General features: G+C 45.5%; 2 pseudogenes; one reads left to right on the forward strand and one right to left on the reverse strand.

Moving 5' to 3' along the window:
- Nucleotides 1–4,699: 4,699 nt before the first annotated feature.
- On the reverse strand, nucleotides 4,700–4,817 carry LOC134929862 (5S ribosomal RNA; annotated as a pseudogene).
- A 783-nt stretch (nucleotides 4,818–5,600) lies between these two features.
- LOC134929863 (5S ribosomal RNA) lies at nucleotides 5,601–5,718 on the forward strand (annotated as a pseudogene).
- Nucleotides 5,719–22,917: the final 17,199 nt, after the last annotated feature.

The raw sequence follows: 22,917 nt of genomic DNA on the forward strand, positions 1-22,917 counted from the left end.
GTTTTTTGTTTTAGTCCTGTGCCTTACTAGCCTACTCTCCTGAAATGGCCGGGAGGCTCCCGAAAATCGTCGGACACTCCTGGCCGACCGCCTGGTAGAGTATGCTAGTCTCTGGGAGCAGGCTGTCATCTGTCCCCAGGTCTCAGATTTTGTAATGATTTTTTTAATATTTTATATTCACTTTAATGTTAGTAAATGTGTGTTTTAACCCTGGAAACACAACATCGATTTAAATCGCTTTGAAATAAATGAAAATCAACCTTTAGTAAATACAGGGCGTTTTAAAAAAACAGGTAACTAAAACTTTTTTCCATCCTGACCTAACTATGCTCCACATGACGTCCGTCATTGTTCACTATATATTCCATGAGGTCAACCTTAATTATAATAAGCCATGGACCCTGTTTGCCAAAACAGGACAGGATAGTTTTGTGTTTGGTGGTACAGGTCTCTGGAAATTTTCCTGGAACCCATCCTGTCCTGTAACTTGGAAATAATCTTCCCCACACCATGCACATTCCTGGATGGCGCACTGTGGCATACTGGCTGTCACTCATTGTCTTCTGTGACACATAAGATACAAATACAAGTTTTAGTTGCCTTTAAAAAAAAAAAAAACCTTACAGCAGTAATTCCCAAATATATTTCAATCACGGTGCTCTAGTGTACAAGCAGAGGCAGAAATCTGGGAGGCAACGAAGTCATCTGCCGCCGGGCTCCTTCTCTGAAGGGGGCACCTCTCCTCCCATTCTGTGACACCATTGAATTAAGTTAATTGATAGCTGTCGCTGTCTTTTCATTGGCCGACTTCCTCACTGGTCCCTGCACCTTACAAATCACACCCTCTTTATTATACTGAATATACACATTTTACAAGTGTCATACCCAGGATTAGAAACCACAACCTATTACACTGGAAGCAGGCACCTTACTGATGAAGCTGTTTGCTCCTGTATAGGAAATATGAGAATTTTAACTATATGAAGATACTTCTCGGACAATTACACGTAACTTCATATAGTTAGAACTCTCATGCTTCCTCTACAGGAGCAAATAACTCCATTAGTTAAGTGTGTGCTGTTAGTGTAACAGGTCATGGGACCTAATACTGGGTATGACTGCTAAGAAATATGTTATTTAAAATAAAAGACAATTAAATGTATAAATACAGTATATACATTTTTTCAGAACACTCCATATATATATATATATATATATATACACATACATATATTTATCTTAATATAGAAAATAGGGGGGCACCAATATTTATCTTGCCTCTGGGCAACTGTGACAAACTTACGCCACTGTGTACAAGAATTCTTACAGTGTGTAGGAATAATATGGTTGGCCAACAATACCTACTGTAAAACATTTTTAAACTAGAAAATGTACTGTATTAAGGGCCCAGCTCATGTTTGTATAGAATTGCACAGCTGCAAGGAAGTTATTGTGCAATTCCACCTAATTCAAATTCTAATGCAGTAGGAGGCCTCTGTAAGAGATAGAAACTTCCTGTTAGCATTAGCGAGGATCCAAGTGCTGTGTCTGAGGACGCATCTTCAAATCACCATCACAACCATTGTGATTTGTGATGATTACAGAGAGGGACGGTTCTAGACCTTGTGGTGCCCCGGATTAGTGCATATCAAAGGCACACATCAAAAGGAGCGTGGCCTCATGGGGAAGGGGTGTGGCCACAGAATAGTTCCAATTCAAGTACATCACACAGTAGTATCCGTCAATCACATTATACCACACAGTAGTATACACATTACGCCAGGTAGAACCCCTTATACAACACAAGAAAAGCACACAAAAAATAAAATCCTGATTCATGCCCTTTACATTCTTTGTAATTTTTCCTCCTTATAGTAATGCCCCTTACACATTAGGCCACACACCATAATACCCATTACAAATTATGATGCACACTGTAATGCCTATTACAACTTATACACACCCCATAATGCCCATTACACATTATGCCCACACGAATAAGGAGCAATATTAATATGCACAGGATTAGTATTTGTTGTGATATAGATAATAAGAATTTACTTACCGATAATTCTATTTCTCATAGTCCGTAGTGGATGCTGGGGACTCCGTAAGGACCATGGGAAATAGCGGCTCCGCAGGAGACTGGGCACATCTAAAGAAAGCTTTAGGACTATCTGGTGTGCACTGGCTCCTCCCCCTATGACCCTCCTCCAAGCCTCAGTTAGGATACTGTGCCCGGACGAGCGTACACAATAAGGAAGGATTTTGAATCCCGGGTAAGACTCATACCAGCCACACCAATCACACCGTATAACCTGTGATCTGAACCCAGTTAACAGCATGATAACAGAGGAGCCTCTGAAAGATGGCTCACAACAATAATAACCCGATTTTTGTAACAATAACTATGTACAAGTATTGCAGACAATCCGCACTTGGGATGGGCGCCCAGCATCCACTACGGACTATGAGAAATAGAATTATCGGTAAGTAAATTCTTATTTTCTCTAACGTCCTAAGTGGATGCTGGGGACTCCGTAAGGACCATGGGGATTATACCAAAGCTCCCAAACGGGCGGGAGAGTGCGGATGACTCTGCAGCACCAAATGAGAGAACTCCAGGTCCTCCTCAGCCAGGATATCAATTTTGTAGAATTTTACAAACGTATTTGCTCCTGACCAAGTAGCTGCTCGGCAAAGTTGAAAAGCCGAGACCCCTCGGGCAGCCGCCCAAGATGAGCCCACCTTCCTTGTGGAGTGGGCATTTACAGATTTTTAGCTGTGGCAGGCCTGCCACAGAATGTGCAAGCTGAATTGTACTACAAATCCAACGAGCAATAGTCTGCTTAGAAGCAGGAGCACCCAGCTTGTTGGGTGCATACAGGATAAACAGCGAGTCAGATTTCCTGACTCCAGCCGTCCTGGAAACATATATTTTCAGGGCACTGACAACGTCTAGCAACTTGGAGGCCTCCAAGTCCCTAGTAGCCGCAGGCACCACAAATAGGTTGGTTCAGGTGAAACGCTGAAACCACCTTGGGGAGAAACTGAGGACGAGTCCTCAATTCCTCCCTGTCCGAATGGAAAATCAGATAAGGGCTTTTTCAGGATAAAGCCGCCAATTCTGACACGCGCCTGGCCCAGGCCAGGGCCAACAGCATGACCACTTTTCATGTGAGATATTTTAACTCCACAGATTTAAGTGGTTCAAACCAATGTGACTTTTGGAACCCAAAACTACATTGAGATCCCAAAGTGCCACTGGAGGCACAAAAGGAGGCTGTATATGCAGTACCCCTTTTACAAACGTCTGAACTTCAGGGACTGAAGCTAGTTCTTTTTGGAAGAAAATTGACAGGGCCGAAATTTGAACCTTAATGGACCCCAATTTCAGGCCCATAGACACTCCTGTTTGCAGGAAATGTAGGAATCGACCCAGTTGAATTTCCTCCGTCGGGCCAACCTGGCCTCGCACCACGCAACATATTTTCGCCAATTGCGGTGATAATGTTTTTGCGGTTACATCCTTCCTGGCTTTGATCAGGATAGGGATGACTTCATCCGGAATGCCTTTTTTCCTTCAGGATCCGGCGTTCAACCGCCATGCCGTCAAACGCAGCCGCGGTAAGTCTTAGAACAGACAGGGTCCTTGCTGGAGCAGGTCCCTTCTTAGAGGTAGAGGCCACGGATCCTCCGTGAGCATCTCTTGAAGTTCCGGTTACCAAGTCCTTCTTGGCCAATCCGGAACCACGAATATAGTGCTTACTCCTCTCCATCTTATCAATCTCAGTACCTTGGGTATGAGAGGCAGAGGAGGGAACACATACCCTGACTGGTACACCCACGGTGTTACCAGAGCGTCTACAGCTTATTGCCTGAGGGTCCCTGGACCTGGCGCAATACCTGTCGAGTTTTTAATCATGTGGAAGACTTCTGGGTGAAGTCCCCACTCTCCCGGGTGGAGGTCGTGCTGAGGAAGTCTGCTTCCCAGTTGTCCACTCCCGGAATGAACACTGCTGACAGTGCTATCACATGATTTTCCGCCCAGCGAAGAATCCTTGCAGCTTCTGCCATTGCCCTCCTGCTTCTTGTGCCACCCTACTATGATGAGTGTGAATCCGCACCAGTATCATATAAATGTGTAAATATTGGAATGATAAGGTAACCAATATGTGAGCAGTTAGCAAGACAAGTTTAGAACTGCTTATCGATTGGTGGTGCTCCCAGAAATTTGTAGATGAACTACATTGAAAAAAAGAGAAAAGACAAAAAACCTTTTTTGGGAGCACTCTTGAATAGTGTATGGGTGTGATAAAGATAGAGATATTGTAATTAAAACTTAACCTTTAATTGATCTTTGTATAAAAAAATGTAATATAATATATAGAAAAATAAGAGAAATGGCAAGCAACGATACTCTTAGTAAAAGGATCTTGTTGACCTTTTTAACAAATGGGGTACAAGATCGTTATGTAGGTGAAAATATATGGGTATACCTTGGATAACTGCATCTGTTATAGTAAGGGACAAAGAAATGCCAGCAAATGATGGTCAAATCTGGGGATGGTGTCTGACTGCGGATGAAGAGATGAAGAAGAGAGGAGGGAAAAGAAAGAGAGAAAGAAAGAAAGAGAAAAGAAGAGAGAGAGAGAAAGAGAAAAGGAGAAGGGTGAAGAGGATGTTCTCCTGGGAAAATGGCCCACTGCACCTGGTATTCTCAGGAGGTTCCCCTTCCTAATACTGACCAGGCCATATCTGCTTAGCTTCCGAGATCGGACAAGATCGGGCGTATTCAGGGTAGTATGGCCGTGGGCCGTTTGTTGAAGGAGAAGAAGATTCCACTTCTGCTATCTGTACTTTACATTAAATCAAAACTGTTAATAGTTCGAAATTGTATTTCCAGATGAGAGAGTGTGTGAAGAAAAAATATTGGAATTTGAAACCAGCGTTGTAAGAGAGACAGGAAAGTGAATACTGAATATGAATTGGTGATGATTGTAGGATCCTGTCTTCTAACAATTTATATAGACTGGTGTTACTCTGATGGAAAGGCTCAACAGGAGCTGGATGCTGGCTGACTGTTTACAATGAAAGACAGTGCAGACATAAATGAAAAAAATGAAAAAAATGAATGAATAATTTGATAATTCGTAAAGATTGTGTCCTAGACTTAATTGATAAATAATTGTTAATTAACAGACAATTAATTCAAATAATTAATTGTCTGTTAATTAACAATTATTTATCAATTAAGTCTAGGACACAATCTTTACGAATTATCAAATTATTCATTCATTTTTTTCATTTATGTCTGCACTGTCTTTCATTGTAAACAGTCAGCCAGCATCCAGCTCCTGTTGAGCCTTTCCATCAGAGTAACACCAGTCTATATAAATTGTTAGAAGACAGGATCCTACAATCATCACCAATTCATATTCAGTATTCACTTTCCTGTCTCTCTCACAACGCTGGTTTCAAATTCCAATATTTTTTCTTCACACACTCTCTCATCTGGAAATACAATTTCGAACTATTAACAGTTTTGATTTAATGTAAAGTACAGATAGCAGAAGTGGAATCTTCTCCTTCAACAAACGGCCCACGGCCATACTACCCTGAATACGCCCGATCTTGTCCGATCTCGGAAGCTAAGCAGATATGGCCTGGTCAGTATTAGGAAGGGGAACCTCCTGAGAATACCAGGTGCAGTGGGCCATTTTCCAAGGAGAACATCCTCTTCACCCTTCTCCTTTTCTCTTTTTCTCTCTCTCTTCTTTTCTCTTTCTTTCTTTCTCTCTTTCTTTTCCCTCCTCTCTTCTTCATCTCTTCATCCGCAGTCAGACACCATCCCCAGATTTGACCATCATTTGCTGGCATTTCTTTGTCCCTTACTATAACAGATGCAGTTATCCAAGGTATACCCATATATTTTCACCTACATAACGATCTTTTACCCCATTTGTTAAAAAGGTCAACAAGATCCTTTTACTAAGAGTATCGTTGCTTGCCATTTCTCTTATTTTTCTATATATTATATTACATTTTTTTATACAAAGATCAATTAAAGGTTAAGTTTTAATTACAATATCTCTATCTTTATCACACCCATACACTATTCAAGAGTGCTCCCAAAAAAGGTTTTTTGTCTTTTCTCTTTTTTTTCTTGTGCCACCCTGTCTGTTTACGTGGGTGACTGCCGTGATGTTGTCCGACTGGATCAACACCGGCTGACCTTGAAGCAGAGGTCTTGCTAAGCTTAGAGCATTGTAAATGTCCCTTAGCTTCAGGATATTTATGTGAAGTGATGTCTCCAGGCTTGACCATAAGCCCTGGATATTCCTTCCCTGTGTGACTGCTCCCCAGTCTCGCAGGCTGGCATCCGTGGTCACCAGGACCCAGTCCTGAATGCCTAATCTGCGGCCCTCTAGAAGATGAGCACTCTGCAACCACCACAGGAGGGACACCCTTGTCCTTGGTGACAGGGGTATCCGCTGATGCATCTGAAGATGCGACCCGGACCATTTGTCCAGCAGGTCCCACTGGAAAGTTCTTGCGTGGAATCTGCCGAATGGGATTGCTTCGTAGGAAGCCACCATTTTACCCAGAACCCTTGTGCATTGATGCACTGAGACTTGGCTCGGTTTTAGGAGGTTCCTGACTAGCTCGGATAACTCCCTGGCTTTCTCCTCCGGGAGAAACACCTTTTTCTGGACTGTGTCCAGGATCATCCCTAGGAACAGAAGACACGTCGTCGGAACCAGGTGCGATTTTGGAATATTGAGAATCCAATCGTGCTGCCGCAACACTACCTGAGATAGTGCTACACCGACCTCCAACTGTTCCCTGGATCTTACCCTTATCAGGGAATTGTCCAAGTAAGGGATAACTAAAATTCACTTCCTTCGAAGGAATATCATCATTTCGGCCATTACCTTGGTAAAGACCCGGGGTGCCGTTGACCATCCATACGGCAGCGTCTGAACTGATAGTGACAGTTCTGTACCATAAACCTGAGGTACCCTTGGTGAGAAGGGTAAATTTTGACATGAAGGTAAGCATCCTTGATGTCCCGAGACATCATGTAGTCCCCTTCTTCCAGGTTCGCAATCACTGCTCTGAGTGACTCAATCTTGAATTTGAACCTCTGTATGTAAGTGTTCAAAGATTTTAGATTTAGAATCGGTCTCACCGAGCCGTCCGGCTTCGGTACCACAACAGTGTGGAATAATACCCCGTTCCCTGTTGCAGGAGGGGTATCTTGATTATCACCTGCTGGGAATACAGCTTGTGAATGGCTTCCAAAACTGTCTCCCTGTCAGAAGGAGACATCGGTAAAGCCGACTTTAGGAAACGGCGAGGGGGAGACGTCTCGAATTCTAATTTGTACCCCTGAGATATCACCTGAAGGATCCAGGGGTCTACTTGCGAGTGAGCCCACTGCGCGCTGAAATTCATTGAGACGGGCCCCCCACCGTGCCTGATTCTGCTTGTAAAGCCCCAGCGTATACTGAGGGCTTGGCAGAGGCGGGAGAGGGTTTCTGTTCCTGGGAACTGGCTGATTTCTGCAGCCTTTTTCCTCTCCCTCTGTCACGGGGCAGAAATGAGGAACCTTTTGCCCGCTTGTCCATGAAAAGACTGCACCTGATAATACGGCGTCTTCTCATGTTGAGAGGCGACCTGGGGTACAAACGTGGAATTCCCAGCTGTTGCCGTGGCCACCAGGTCTGAAAGACCGACCCCAAATAACTCCTCCCCTTAATAAAGCAATACTTCCAAATGCCGTTTGGAATACGCATCACCTGACCACTGACGTGTCCATAACCCTCTACTGGTAGAAATGGACAACGCGCTTAGACTTGATGCCAGTCGGCAAATATTCCGCTGTGCATCACGCATATATAGAAATGCATCTTTTAAATGCTCTATAGGCAAAAATATACTGTCCCTATCTAGGGTATCAATATTTTCAGTCAGGGAATCCGACCACGCCAACCCAGCACTGCACATCCAGGCTGAGGCGATTGCTGGTCGCAGTATAACACCAGTATGTGTGTAAATACCTTTTAGGATACCCTCCTGCTTTCTATCAGCAGGATCCTTAAGGGCGGCCATCTCAGGCGAAGGTAGAGCCCTTACAAGCGTGTGAGCGCTTTATCCACCCTAGGGGGTGTTTCCCAACGCACCCTAACCTCTGGCGGGAAAGGATATAATGCCAATAACATTTTAGAAATTATCAGTTGTTATCGGGGGAAAACCACGCATCATCACACACCTCATTTAATTTCTCAGATTCAGGAAAACTACAGGTAGTTTTTCCTCACCGAACATAATACCCCTTTTTTGGTGGTACTCGTATTATCAGAAATGTGTAAAACATTTTTCATTGCCTCAATCATGTAACGTGTGGCCCTACTGGAAGTCACATTCGTCTCTTCACCGTCGACACTGGAGTCAGTATCCGTGTCGGCGTCTATATCTGCCATCTGAGGTAACGGGCGCTTTAGAGCCCCTGACGGCCTATGAGACGTCTGGACAGGCACAAGCTGAGTAGCCGGCTGTCTCATGTCAACCACTGTCTTTTATACAGAGCTGACACTGTCACGTAATTCCTTCCAACAGTTCATCCACTCAGGTGTCGACCCCCTGGGGGTGACATCACTATTACAGGCAATCTGCTCCGTCTCCACATCATTTTTCTCCTCATACATGTCGACACAAAAGTACCGACATACAGCACACACACACAGGGAATGCTCTGATAGAGGACAGGACCCCACTAGCCCTTTGGGGAGACAGAGGGAGAGTTTGCCAGCACACACCAGAGCCCTATATATATACAGGGATAACCTTATATAAGTGTTTTTCCCCTTATAGCTGCTGTATAGTTAATACTGCGCCTAATTAGTGCCCCCTCTCTTTTTTAACCCTTTCTGTAGTGTAGTGACTGCAGGGGAGAGCCAGGGAGCTTCCCTCCAACGGAGCTGTGAGGGAAAATGGCGCCAGTGTGCTGAGGAGATAGGCTCTGCCCCTTTTTCGCAGACTTTTCTCCTGCTTTTTTATGGATTCTGGCAGGGGTTAAAATTAATCCATATAGCCCTGGGGGCTATATGTGATGTATTTTCGCCAGCCAAGGTGTTTTTATTGCGTCTCAGGGCGGCCCCCCCCCCAGCGCCCTGCACCCTCAGTGACCGAAGTGTGAAGTGTGCTCAGAGCAATGGCGCACAGCTGCAATGCTGTGCGCTACCTTGTTGAAGACAGGACGTCTTCTGCCGCCGATTTTCCGGACCTCTTCTGCCTTCTGGCTCTGTAAGGGGGCCGGCGGCGCGGCTCTGGGACCCATCCAAGCTGGGCCTGTGATCGTCCCTCTGGAGCTAATGTCCAGTAGCCTAAGAAGCCCAATTCACTCTGCACGCAGGTGAGTTCGCTTCTTCTCCCCTTATTCCCTCGATGCAGTGAGCCTGTTGCCAGCAGGTCTCACTGAAAATAAAAAACCTAAACTAAAACTTTCACTAAGAAGCTCAGGAGAGCCCCTAGTGTGCACCCTTCTCGTTCGGGCACAGAGATCTAACTGAGGCTTGGAGGAGGGTCATAGGGGGAGGAGCCAGTGCACACCAGATAGTCCTAAAGCTTTCTTTAGATGTGCCCAGTCTCCTGCGGAGCCGCTATTCCCCATGGTCCTTACGGAGTCCCCAGCATCCACTTAGGACGTTAGAGAAAAGTCAGATATGGTAAACCAACATATGGATATGGGGATACAAATATTGTTAACACTGTGTTGGTGACACTTCCAGATGATAGTTTGTTAAACTATATGGAAAGTTAGTTTTGCAGAAGCAAAAAAACCCAGAAGAGACTATACATCTTTTCTGTGGCACACTTTTGATTGATATTTAAAAGATTATTTAACTAAAATTTTACTTTTATTGTCACACCTGCAAAGTTGAGTAACATACATACATATCCAATTTAATATAAAATACAGATTTAGGTAAAGATAGGTATATAAGCGAAAATATCGTTTTTCCTTATGTACTGTAGTGTAATCATTTTTACATATGAAATAGGGAATGTTTAAAGGAATAGAATATAGACTCCGTTGATATGGTAGTATCTCAGTTGGGTATGTAGCCTCTCATTTCTTGGGTACCAAACTCAATGTTGTGTGTTAAAGTAAAAGTATCTACGGTGCCTAGTCGATTATATCCCACTTTCACGTTGTGGTGGGTGTCGAGCCAAATTGTTTTTGCAACATGAGTCACACTGAATTCAGCATTTAACTGTTTTTGCTCCACATGGGCTTAGTGATAATCTAGGCTTCCCATGCTTTATTTGATTTTATCTAGGTCAGGCATCCCAAACCTTGGTCCTCAAGGCACACGAACAGTACAGGCTTTAGTGATATCCATATTTAAGCAAAGGTGACTTAATTAGTACCTCAGTTAATTTGATTTAACCATATGTGCTCAAATCTGGATATCACTAAACCTGGACTGTTAGTGTGCCTTGAGGACCATTTACAAGTGGCTGAGCTGTGTCCATTAAGTGGCTGTGCAATATCCATCTACAAGTGGCTGTGCTGTGTCCATCTACAAGTGGCTGTGCTGTGTCCATCTACAAGTGGCTGCGGTGTGTACATTAAGTGGCGGTGGTGTGTCCATCGTCAAGTGGCTGTGCAGTGTACTTTCACCAGCTGTGTCACACCCCCTGGTCTAATTCTGTCACATAGTGGTACGGCACTTACTCCGCAGGCCATACCCTACCCATTGCATTCACATATAAGCAGTGTGACTCCGTATGTACAGTTCCACAAAAAAAAAGTAAAAAAAGTATCAAAAATAAAGTTTTTACAACCTGTGTGCTCTGTACCCCAGTGCGCTCTGTTCACTTCACGTGCATATAAAAGCGGTCTGACTCCACACAGTGTGAGCTGAGCTGCTAGTTAAAAAAATATTAAAAATATATTGTTATATAATTTGTTTGTACTGTTCTGTGCACTCTACTCCAGTGTGCTCTGTACCCCAGTTTGCTTTGTTTCATAGTTACATAGTTGTTGAGGCTGAAAAAAGTCAAATGTCCATCGAGTTCAACCTATTGTACATTACTTTTTTTTTTTATATATATTTTTTAAATATAAATTAAATGTTGTGTCCCTGGATATTTTTTTCAGCTAGGAATTTATCTAATCCATTTTTAAACTTATTGATTGAGTCCACTCAGTGGCGTAACTACTGCCCCCGCAGTCCTCGCGGTGGCTTGGGGGCGAGGGGCTGCGGGGGCGCCACTGATTTACAGCAGACTGACATGCGGACGAGCGTCCGCATGTCAGTCTGCTTTCTCCCTCCCTCCGCCGGTTGTTGCAGGGACACGGAGGGCACAGCCGCGCCTCCCTGTGTCCCTCCTGCTGCATCATCTCCGGCGGCCGCGGGTCTGATAGGGAGAAGTGCCGTCCGTGAGCTCTAATTGGCTCACGGACGGCACTTCCCCCTATTAGACCCGCGGCCGCCGGAGATGATGCAGCAGGAGGGACACAGGAGAGGCTGTACCCTCCGTGTCCCTCCAAAAAGCGGCGGCGGGGGGGGGTGATATCTGGCACTGGGGGGAATAACTGGCAGGGGGGGGGGATATCTGGCACTGGGGCATTGTCTGGCACTGGGGGCATATATGGCACTGGGGGGGGATATCTGGCACTGGGGCATTATCTGGCACTGGGGGGGAATATCTGGCGGGGGGGGGGGGGGTGGATGTCTGGCACTGGGGGGAATAACTGGCAGGGGGGGGATATCTGGCACTGGGGCATTATCTGGCACTGGGGGGGAATAACTGGCAGGGGGGGGGATATCTGGAACTGGGGCATTATCTGGCACTATGGGCATATATGGCACTGAGGGGGAATATCTGGCAGGGGGGGGATATCTGGCACTGGGGCATTATCTGGCACTGGGGGCATATATGACACTGGGGGGGAATAACTGGCAGGGGGGGGATACCTGGCACTGGGGCATTATCTGGCACTGGGGGCATATATGACACTGGGGGGGAATATCTGGCAGGGGGGGGATATCTGGCACTGGGGCATTATCTGGCACTGGGGGCATATATGACACTGGGGGGGAATAACTGGCAGGGGGGGATACCTGGCACTGGGGCATTATCTGGCACTGGGGGCATATATGACACTGGGGGGGAATAACTGGCAGGGGGGGGATATCTGGCACTGGGGCATTATCTGGCACTGGGGGCATATATGGCACTGGGGGGGAATATCTGGCAGGGGGGGATATCTGGCACTGGGGCATTATCTGGCACTGGGGGCATATATGGCACTGGGGGGGAATATCTGGCACTAGGGGCATATATGGCACTGGAGGGGGGGAATATCTGGCACCGGGGGCATATATGGCACTGGGGGGGGGGATATCTGGCACTGGGGGCATATATGGCACTGGGGGGGGCATATCTGGCACTGGGGGCATATTTGGCACTGGGGGGGAATATATGGCACTGGGGGCATATTTGGCACTGGGGGGGAATATATGGCACTGGGGGCATAGCTGGCACTGGGGGCATATGTGGCACTGGGGGGGAATATCTGGCACTGGGGGCATATGTGGCACTGGGGGGGTATATGTGTACCTGGCACATGGGGGGGGCTATATTTGGCACTGGGGCATGTGAGTACCTGGCACCGTGGGGGAATATCTGGCACTGGGGACATATGTGGCACTGGGAGCACAGCCCTAGCAACGAGCATGACACACAGTGCATGAAACACCTGGCAACGAGCATGACACACAGTGCATGAAACACCTGGCAACGAGCATGACACACAGTGCATGAAATACCTGGCAACGAGCATGACACCCAGTGCATGAAACCCCTGGCAACGAGCATGACACCCTGAGCATGAAAACCCCTGGCACCGTGCATGGAACCAAGAGCACGAAACCCCTGGCAACGAGCATGACACCCAGTGCATGAAACCCCTGACAACGAGCAGGTAATTGAAAAGTAATTAGAAGCCTTACTGTAGGACTTAATGTGTAATGGGCATTACGGTGTGTGGCATAATGTATCACGGACATTGCGGTGTGTGTCATAATGTGTCACAGGCATTACGGTGTATGGTATACTATATCGCGGGCATTGTGATATGTGGTATAATGTCTCAGGGTCATTGCAGTCATTGCAGTGTGTGGCATAATGTATCACGGACATTGCGGTGTGTGTCATAATGTGTCAGGCATTACGGTGTGTGGTATACTATATCACGGGCATTGTGGTATGTGGTATAATGTCTCAGGGTCATTGCAGTGTGGCATAATACATAACGGGCATTGCGGTGTGTGGCATAGGGTGTAACGGGCAGGGCATTGCGGTATGTGTCACAGGCATTACGGTGTATGGTATACTATATCACGGGCATTGTGGTATAATGTATCACGGACATTGCGGTGTGTGTCATAATGTGTCACAGACATTGTATGTGCTATAATGTATCAGGGGCATTGCAGTGTGTAGCATAATGTATAACGGGCATTGCGATTCCTGTCATAATGTGTCACAGGCATTAAGGTGTGTGGCATAATGTGTCACGGGCATTACGGTGTGTGGCATAATGTGTCGGGGGCATTACAGTGTGTGCATATTGTGTCGTGCATTATTGTGTGTGGAATAATGTCTAAGGGCCATTGCAGTATGTGGAATAATGTATACTGGGCATTACTATAAGGAGGAAAAATGACAAATAATGTAAGGGGCATGAATCAGGATTATTTTTCTTTCCTGTGGTGGCCAACGTATGGGCGTGCAGGTTGCAGAACTGGGGTATAAGGTAGTCTTTTCCTGCAATGCCACGCCCCTTTATGCAAAACCACGCCCATTCCAATGAAACCACACCCCTTATTATCCCTTTCTTGCTCCCAATTATGTAGCATGAAGGAAGGGGGCGGGGGGGGGGGGGGGGGGGGGCGCCGAAGAATTTTTTGGCTTGGGGGAGAAAAATTTCTAGTTACGCCACTGAGTACACTAATACTACTTTCTCTGGCAGAGAATTCCAAATCCTTACTGCTCTTACTGTGAAGAATCCTTTTCTCCGTTGGGTATGGAATTTTTTCTCCTCTAACCTCAGGGGGTGTCCTCGTGTCCTACGTAGTGTTTTTTGGTAAACAAATCATTTGATAGATCCTTGTATTGTCCCTTAATGTATTTATAAATATTAATGATGTCCCCTCTCAGTCGCCTCTTTTCCAGTGTGAACATATCAAGCCTCTTAAGTCTTTCCTCATAGTCCAGTGTCTCTATCCCCTTAACCAGTTCAGTGGCTCGCCTCTGAACCCTTTCGAGTTCCAAGATATCTTTTTTATAATATGGTGCCCAAAACTGTACACAATATTCCAGGTGTGGTCGTATCAATGATTTATACAGAGGCAGGATTACACTCTCATCCCTTGTCTCCATACCCCGTTTTATGCATAATAACACCTTATTAGCCTTTGCTGATGCATTTTGACATTGCGTACTGCTACCAAGTTTATTATCGATGAGCACACCCAGATCCTTTTCAGCTACCGTTATTCCTACATTTTCCCCCTTTAGTTTATAGGCTGCCCTATTGTTCTTAGGGGGTCATTCAGTCCTGATCGCTTGCTAGGGTTTTTTTGCACTGCTGCGAGCAGATAGTTGCCGCCCACCGGGGAGTGTATTTTCGCTTTGCAAGTGTGCGATCGCATGTGCCGCCGGCCGGTACAAAAAAGTATTGTGCAGTTTCTGAGTAACCCAGAACTTACTCAGCCGCTGCGATCACTTGAGCCTGTCCGGGGCTGGTATTGACGTCCGACACCCGCCCTGCAAACGCTTGGACACACCTGCATTTTTCAAAACACTCCCAGAAAACAATCAGTTGACACCCACAAACGCCTTCTTCCTGTCAATCTCCTTGCGATCAACTGTGCGAATGGATTTTTCGTACAATCCTTCGCTGGGCAACGATCCACTTTGTATTTGTACAACGCGCCTGCGCATTGCAATGCATACGCATGCGCAGTTCTGGAAAAGGGGGGACCTGGACTGCACATCCTATTACTAAAGATATCAAGAGGTGCTATCATGCTGAGGCTTCTAATACTATACTGGAGGAAGAGAGATGCAGATGCACACTACTAGCACTAAGAACACTGTTAGTAAAAACAATTTAAATAAACCTTCACAATTAACATGGAGTATAATTGAAGTTCTTAGCACACATTTGCGCAAATATGCGGGCCTATGTACCACGGCCAGGTGACTTCATCACATGGGTCCCTAACATTCCTAATGCTATCACATTCTATAAATTTATTCAGGACTTACCTCTAAATAGGGCCTTATCAATGTGTGATCTGAAATGCAGGAACTCAGCTAATTAAAACACGTGAGGGTGAATGGGAGGAGTGACAATACCAGAGGAAGGAAGCCTTGCCTTCCAGTGTACAATATATACACAAATATAGTGGAAAAAGGGGGGGGACCTGGACTGCACATCCTATTACTAAAGATATCAAGAGGTGCTATCATGCTGAGGCTTCTAATACTATGCTGGAGGAAGAGAGATGCAGATGCACACTCTTAGCACTAAGAACACTGATAGTAAAAATAAATTAAATAAACCTTCACAATTAACATGGAGTATAATTGAAGTTCTTAGCACACATTTGCGCAAATATGTGGGCCCATGTACCGCGGCCAGGTGACTTCATCACCTGAGGTTTTATTTAACTTATTTTTACTATCAGTGTTCTTAGTGCTAAGAGTTTGCATCTACATCTCTTTTCCTCCAGCATGCGCAGTTCTGACCTGATCGCAGTGCAGCAAAAAAAACCTAGCGTGCGATCAGGTCTGAATGACCCCCTTAGTCCCAAACTGCATAACTTTACATTTGTTTATATTGAACCTAATTCTCCATTTGATTGCCCAGACCTCCAGTCTACATAAATCATTCTGTAGAGACTCAACATCCTTGTCTGAATTAATTACTCTACGTAGTTTAGTATCGTCTGTGAAAATTGACACTGGGCTTTCTAGGCCCACACCTAGGTCATTTATGAATATGTTAAACAGCAATGGCCCTAGTACTGAACCCTGCTGTACTCCACTGAGCACTGAGGCCCATTCAGAGAACATCCCATTAATCGACACTCGCTGTTCCCTGTTGTACAGCCAATTACTCACCCAAGTACAAAATAAATAGTGTTTCCTACCCCAAGCTCTCTTAATTTAAAAATTAGCCTCTTGTGTGGGACCTTGTCAAAGGCCTTAGCAAAGTCCAAAGAGACCACATCCACTGCTTTACCCTGATCAATATTATTGCTCACTTTCTCGTAGAAGCTTATTAAGTTAGTTTGACATGACCTGTCCTTCACAAAACAATGCTGATTCCTAGTAATAACCTTGGAGGTATCCAAGTACTCTAGTATGCTATCCCTTAATATACCTTCCAGTATTTTCCCCACTATATATTAGTGATGAGCGGGTTCGGTTCCTCGGAAACCGAACTCCCCCGAACTTCACCCATTTTACACGGGTCCGAGGCATACTCGGATTCTCCCGTATGGCTCGGTTAATCCGAGCGCGCCCGAACGTCATCATCCCGCTGTCGGATTCTCGCGAGATTCGGATTCTATATAAGGAGCCGCGCGTCGCCGCCATTTTCACTCGTGCATTGGAAATGTTAGGGAGAGGACGTGGCTGGCGTCCTCTCCGTTTGTGCTTATTGCTTAATTGTGGGGACTGGGGAGCAGCTGTATTATATAGGAGGAGTACAGTGCAGAGTTTTGCTGATCAGTGACCACCAGTTTTATCCGTTCTCTGCCTGAAAAACGCTCCATATCTGTGCTCAGTGTGCTGCATATATCTGTGCTCACACTGCTTTATTGTGGGTACTGGGGACCACCAGTATATTATATAGGAGGAGTACAGTGCAGAGTTTTGCTGACCAGTGACCACCAGTATACGTTGTCTGCCTGAAAAACGCTCCATATCTGTGCTCAGTGTGCTGCATATATCTGTGCTCACACTGCTTTATTGTGGGTACTGGGGACCACCAGTATATTATATAGGAGGAGTACAGTGCAGAGTTTTGCTGACCAGTGACCACCAGTATATATAGCAGTACGGTACGGAAGGCCACTGCTCTACCTACCTCTGTGTTGTCAAGTATACTATCCATCTAGATTCTATACCTGTAGTGCATTTTAGTTTTGCAGTTTGCTGACAGTGACCACCAGTATATATAGCAGTACGGTACGGAAGGCCACTGCTCTACCTACCTCTGTGTCGTCAAGTCTACTATTCATCTAGATTCTATACCTGTGGTGCATTTTAGTTTTGCAGTTTGCGGACAGTGACCACCAGTATATATAGCAGTACGGTACGGAAGGCCACTGCTCTACCTACCTCTGTGTCATCAAGTATACTATCCATCTAGATTCTATACCTGTGGTGCATTTTAGTTTTGCAGTTTGCTGACAGTGACCACCAGTATATATAGCAGTACGGTACGGAAGGCCACTGCTCTACCTACCTCTGTGTCGTCAAGTATACTATCCATCTAGATTCTATACCTGTGGTGCATTTTAGTTTTGCAGTTTGCTGACAGTGACCACCAGTATATATAGCAGTACGGTACGGAAGGCCACTGCTCTACCTACCTCTGTGTCGTCAAGTATACTATCCATCCATACCTGTGGTGCATTTCAGTTGTGCGCAGTATATATAGTAGTAGGCCATTGCTATTGATACTGGCATATCATTTCACACATTAAAAAAGGGAGAACAAAAATGTGGGGGTTAAAATAGGGAAAGATCAAGATCCACTTCCACCTCGTGCTGAAGCTGCTGCCACTAGTCATGGCCGAGACGATGAAATGCCATCAACGTCGTCTGCCAAGGCCGATGCCCAATGTTATAGTAGAGAGCATGTAAAATCCAAAAAACAAAAGTTCAGTAAAATGACCCAAAAATCTAAATTGAAAGCGTCTGATGAGAAGCGTAAACTTGCCAATATGCCATTTACGACACGGAGTGGCAAGGAACGGCTGAGGCCCTGGCCTATGTTCATGGCTAGTGGTTCAGCTTCACATGAGGATGGAAACACTCATCCTCTCGCTAGAAAACTGCAGTGCCACTCCTAGATGGGCCAGGTGTTTGTGTCGGCCACTTGGGTCGCTTAGCTTAGTCACACAGCTACCTCATTGCGCCTCTTTTTTTCTTTGCATCATGTGCTGTTTGGGGACTATTTTTTTGAAGTGCCATCCTGTCTGACACTGCAGTGCCACTCCTAGATGGGCCAGGTGTTTGTGTCGGCCACTTGGGTCGCTTAGCTTAGTCACACAGCTACCTCATTGCGCCTCTTTTTTTCTTTGCATCATGTGCTGTTTGGGGACTATTTTTTTGAAGTGCCATCTTGTCTGACACTGCAGTGCCACTCCTAGATGGGCCAGGTGTTTGTGTCGGCCACTTGTGTCGCTTAGCTTAGTCACACAGTGACCTTGGTGCGCCTCTTTTTTTGTTTGCATCATGTGCTGTTTGGGGACTATTTTTTTGAAGTGCCATCCTGTCTGACACTGCAGTGCCACTCCTAGATGGGCCAGGTGTTTGTGTCGGCCACTTGTGTCGCTTAGCTTAGCCATCCAGCGACCTCGGTGCAAATTTTAGGACTAAAAATAATATTGTGAGGTGTGAGGTGTTCAGAATAGACTGAAAATGAGTGTAAATTATGGTTATTGAGGTTAATAATACTATTGGATCAAAATGACCCCCAAATTCTATGATTTAAGCTGTTTTTGAGGGGTTTTTGTAAAAAAACACCCGAATCCAAAACACACCCGAATCCGACAAAAAATTTTCAGGAAGGTTTTGGCAAAACGCATCCGATTCCAAAACACGCCCGCGGAACCGAATCCAAAACCAAAACACAAAACCCGAAAAATTTCCGGTGCACATCTCTACTATATATGTCAAACTTACTGGTCTATAGTTACTGGGATGAGTTTTAATTCCCTTTTTAAATATCGGGACTACCTTTGCTATACACCAGTCCTTCGGTATCATTCCTGATGTAATTGACTCACTGAAAATCAAATATTGGGGTCTTGATAGCTCTGAGTTAAGTTCCATAAGAACCTTGGGGTGAACTCCATCCGGCCCAGGAGATTTATTTATCTTAATTTTACTTAGTCTCTCCCGGACTACTTCCTTGTTTAACCAAGTACTTAGCCATGGGTCATTATTATAGCTTATTGTGCTCTACTCTCGTCAACCGGTCCTCTCTCGTGAATACTGATGAAAATAATTTATTCAATAACTCTGCTTTTTCCCTATCATCATTAATCAAGAGATCCAACTCGCCCTTTAATGGTCCAATTTTCTCCTTTTTTAACCTTTTACCGTTTATATACTTAAAGAACTTTTTGGGGATTGTTTTACTCTCCTTTGCGATTTGTTTTTCGTTTTCTGTTTTAGCTTCTCTGATTTCTTTTTTGCATTTTTTGTTACATTCCTCATAGAACTGGAATGATTCTGCCTTCCCGTCAGACTTAAATGCTTTGAAAGCACGCCTCATTTTATCCATTTGTTCGTTGACCTTCTTGTTAAGCCACATAGGTTTGAATTTACTACTCCTATTTTTGTTGACCTTGGGAATGAACAAATGAGTTTACTTATTGAGCACAGTTTTAAAAACATCCCACATTTCAGCCGTATTCTTACCATGAAATACAATATCCCAATTGATGTCCTTCATTGCTTGTTTCAGCAAGTTGAAATTAGCTTTTCTAAAGTTTAAAGTCTTAGTCAGACCCTTATAGTGTTGTTTTTGGAAGCTGATATCGATTGTGATCATATTATGATCGCTATTTCCCAAGGTCTCCCCTACTTTAGTATTTGATATGATCTCCTCATTATTAGTACTTGGTCCAGTATAGTCCTATGCCTAGTTGGTTCCTGCATTACCTGGTACAATTAATGATCTTTTAACATGTTTAAGAATCTGTTACCCCTAGCTGTATTTACTGTTTTGGTGTTCCAATTTATGCCCGGGTAATTAAAGTCCCCAATTATAATGACCTCCCTTATTCCTGCAGCTTTTTCGATTTGCTGCAAGAGTTGTGATTCGTCAAACACACTAATATCTGGTGATTTGTAGCATGCCCCTATTAAAAGCTTTTTTGTATCTTTACCCCCACTCAAAATCTCAACCCATAAGGACATACCTGCTATACTTCCATTAGATGGTCATGAGATGGACAATTTCTGTGTGCACTTCTCTGCTCTATTTCTGATACAGTCTGTGCCACTCACAATAGCACATTTGTGCATACACTCTGTGTAATGCATGCGCCGTAGGAGATTTTAGAATTTTTGTCTGTGTGCAGTTGCAAGGAATCACTCCAAACCTTTACATGGGCATTGTGTGCAGCACAGAATTAGGCCAACAAGTGTGCTCATACAGGCTGATGATGATGACTTCATATACTGTAACTAAGGGTGTGTACATATGGTGAGATATTTTCTTTTGATCTTTACTATATAGTCAAAATTGCAAGAAAAGTTAGTGCAGATTGCAAGGTGAAAGTCACCTTGCGATCCTGATTCGATCCCGATGCGCAGTCCCGGCATCGCAAGAAAAGATAGACTATGCAGGCAAGTCAATCCTTGCTAGATCGGAGTACTATCTAGTTCATCTCACATGTCAATGACATCTCACATAAGCCAAAATCTCACATAAGCCAAAATCATAAGCACACATAGTCCATATCTCAAGAAAAGCTAGTCAAGATCTGTTCTATCTGGGCTCCAGGGAGTTCAAGGGAAATCGCAAGTGAAAATCGGCCATAGCAAGGATCTCACCGTGTGTACACACCCTAAGGTGCAAACTCTGATCAGGAGCCGGATGTATCCCGAGATGATTATGGGTGGAAATATTCCATGTTTGAATGATGCTCTATTACAAGTCAAGGCTATGCAATGCTGGGCACTTCCCAGCCGTATGTAAATCACCACCTGACTGAAGAGGCCCAGGAGGCAGAATTAGAGGAACCACAGCAACTTATTGCATGTGATATGTTTTGTCCAATAGAAAATAAGAAGGAAATGATAGATGATTTTTGGATAATTTTCTATGATTATTTTAGGTCAGTTTTTTTAGGGCTATTTGCAGTTGATTTTGAATGTAATTTACACTACTAAAAATGCACCAGCATTTGCAGTGATATTAAAAACACAACATGGGGGGGGGGAGGCGTGGCCTAGCCTGCAAACTGAGAGGAGGTGATTCTTGGGAGCTCCTGCTAGCCCTGTTCTATTTACTTGCATAACTGTGCTTATGGGGGCCCTTACTCCTCCATCCACTGCTTATATCACTCTCCAACGTGTGGGATCGAGGGGTCGAGGTTGGGGAGCCGGGGGACTCTTTTAAGGGTCCCTGCGGGTTGTGGCCTTCCCCTCTCTGTGAAGCCGGGGACTGCAATGAGGTCTCCCCCCAGACCGGAAGTTCGGCTGAGCGGGCCTGCCGGGTGGCGGAATTCGGACATGGAGACACCTACCCCTGTGTGAAGAGAAGAGTCAACACCCATGACTGTCCCCCCTGGGTCCCGGCAGCTGACGTCCGTACCTTACACTCCCGGCGGCGGCCCGTGCGGCTGGTGAGTCCCCCCGCTCTCTCACCTCTTGGCGCCTGGAGATCCCGCGCCATCACTGAAGCTTGTCCGCGGCTGTGGGCAGCTTATCGTGAAGTGCGGGGGGGGGGGGGGCGCACGGCTCCCGCTGCTACCAGGTGGCTGCGGCCCCTTTCATCTTCGTGCTGGGATAGAGTGCTAAAGTCCCGTGGAGACCCGGCTGGGTGGGCGGCTGTGGCGGGTCCCAAGTGTAGGCCCCCAGACGCCTGCCTCTTACACCTGAATCCCGTTTGTGAGGAAGGGTTGGTACTTTGCTGCCCCATTATTGGCACAAAGGGCTGCAGTGAATTTTATTGCTGCCTATTCATAGCAGCCTTGTTTTTTAGCACAGATTCCTTGCTCCAAGCATATTATAAACGTCCCCTTACTTGGCCCTTCTATTTACGGGCCCATATAGCTCTGCAGTTGGGACCGTCTGCTCGCTGTGCTGTTTGCTTTCCTTATACTGGGCCCTTATGGGAGGATACAAGTACCGACCATCCTCCTATGTCAAATCTGCCACTGCTGTGATGGGATGTGATCTCCTCTAATATGTGCTCCCCTCATGCCTCCCTGCAGTCACCTTAGCCGACACACCTTTACACGCGGCATGGTCGCTCTTCTTATGTTTTGAGGCCCCTGCTGAACTCCCCTTTCTACTGGTGTTACGAGTTTCTCTGGAAAGTGATATATCATGCCTCCTAAGAAGCATAAAGCCTCTAAACCGATCTCTCAAGTCGCCTTTTTTAAGCCTTATCGCAACAAGTCTCAGGAGACTGGGGCTCCTATGATCATATCGATTCCCTCGCCTATGCTGTCCTCTCCTATGGCGACTGCTTCCCCAGTTCATGACTCCCCTCCCTCGCCACGTCTGGAGGATAACGAAGCCTTAACTGTGGGCAATATGAAGCTCTTGTTACGTCAGTTTAAGGACGAGGTGGCATCTGAGTTTAGGGCAATGTTGCAATCCTTCCAAAGCTCTATTGATTTAGTTGAGAGAACTGGTGAGCTGGAAACAAAAATGGGTGAGGTGGTGGGCTCGCATAACTCCCTCATTGACTCTCACGATACCCTCAAGGGAGAAGTGGCTGCCCTGCGAGATAAAGTAGCGGATTTGGAAGATCGCTTGCGCAGAAACAACCTCAAGCTCAGGGGCGTCCCTGAATCGGTTTCTAATAGCAGCCTACATGACTATACTATGGAAGTCTTCAAGAAACTTCTGCCC

This window comes from Pseudophryne corroboree, chromosome 5 (genome assembly GCF_028390025.1).
Source record: "Pseudophryne corroboree isolate aPseCor3 chromosome 5, aPseCor3.hap2, whole genome shotgun sequence".
Lineage (NCBI taxonomy): Eukaryota > Metazoa > Chordata > Amphibia > Anura > Myobatrachidae > Pseudophryne > Pseudophryne corroboree.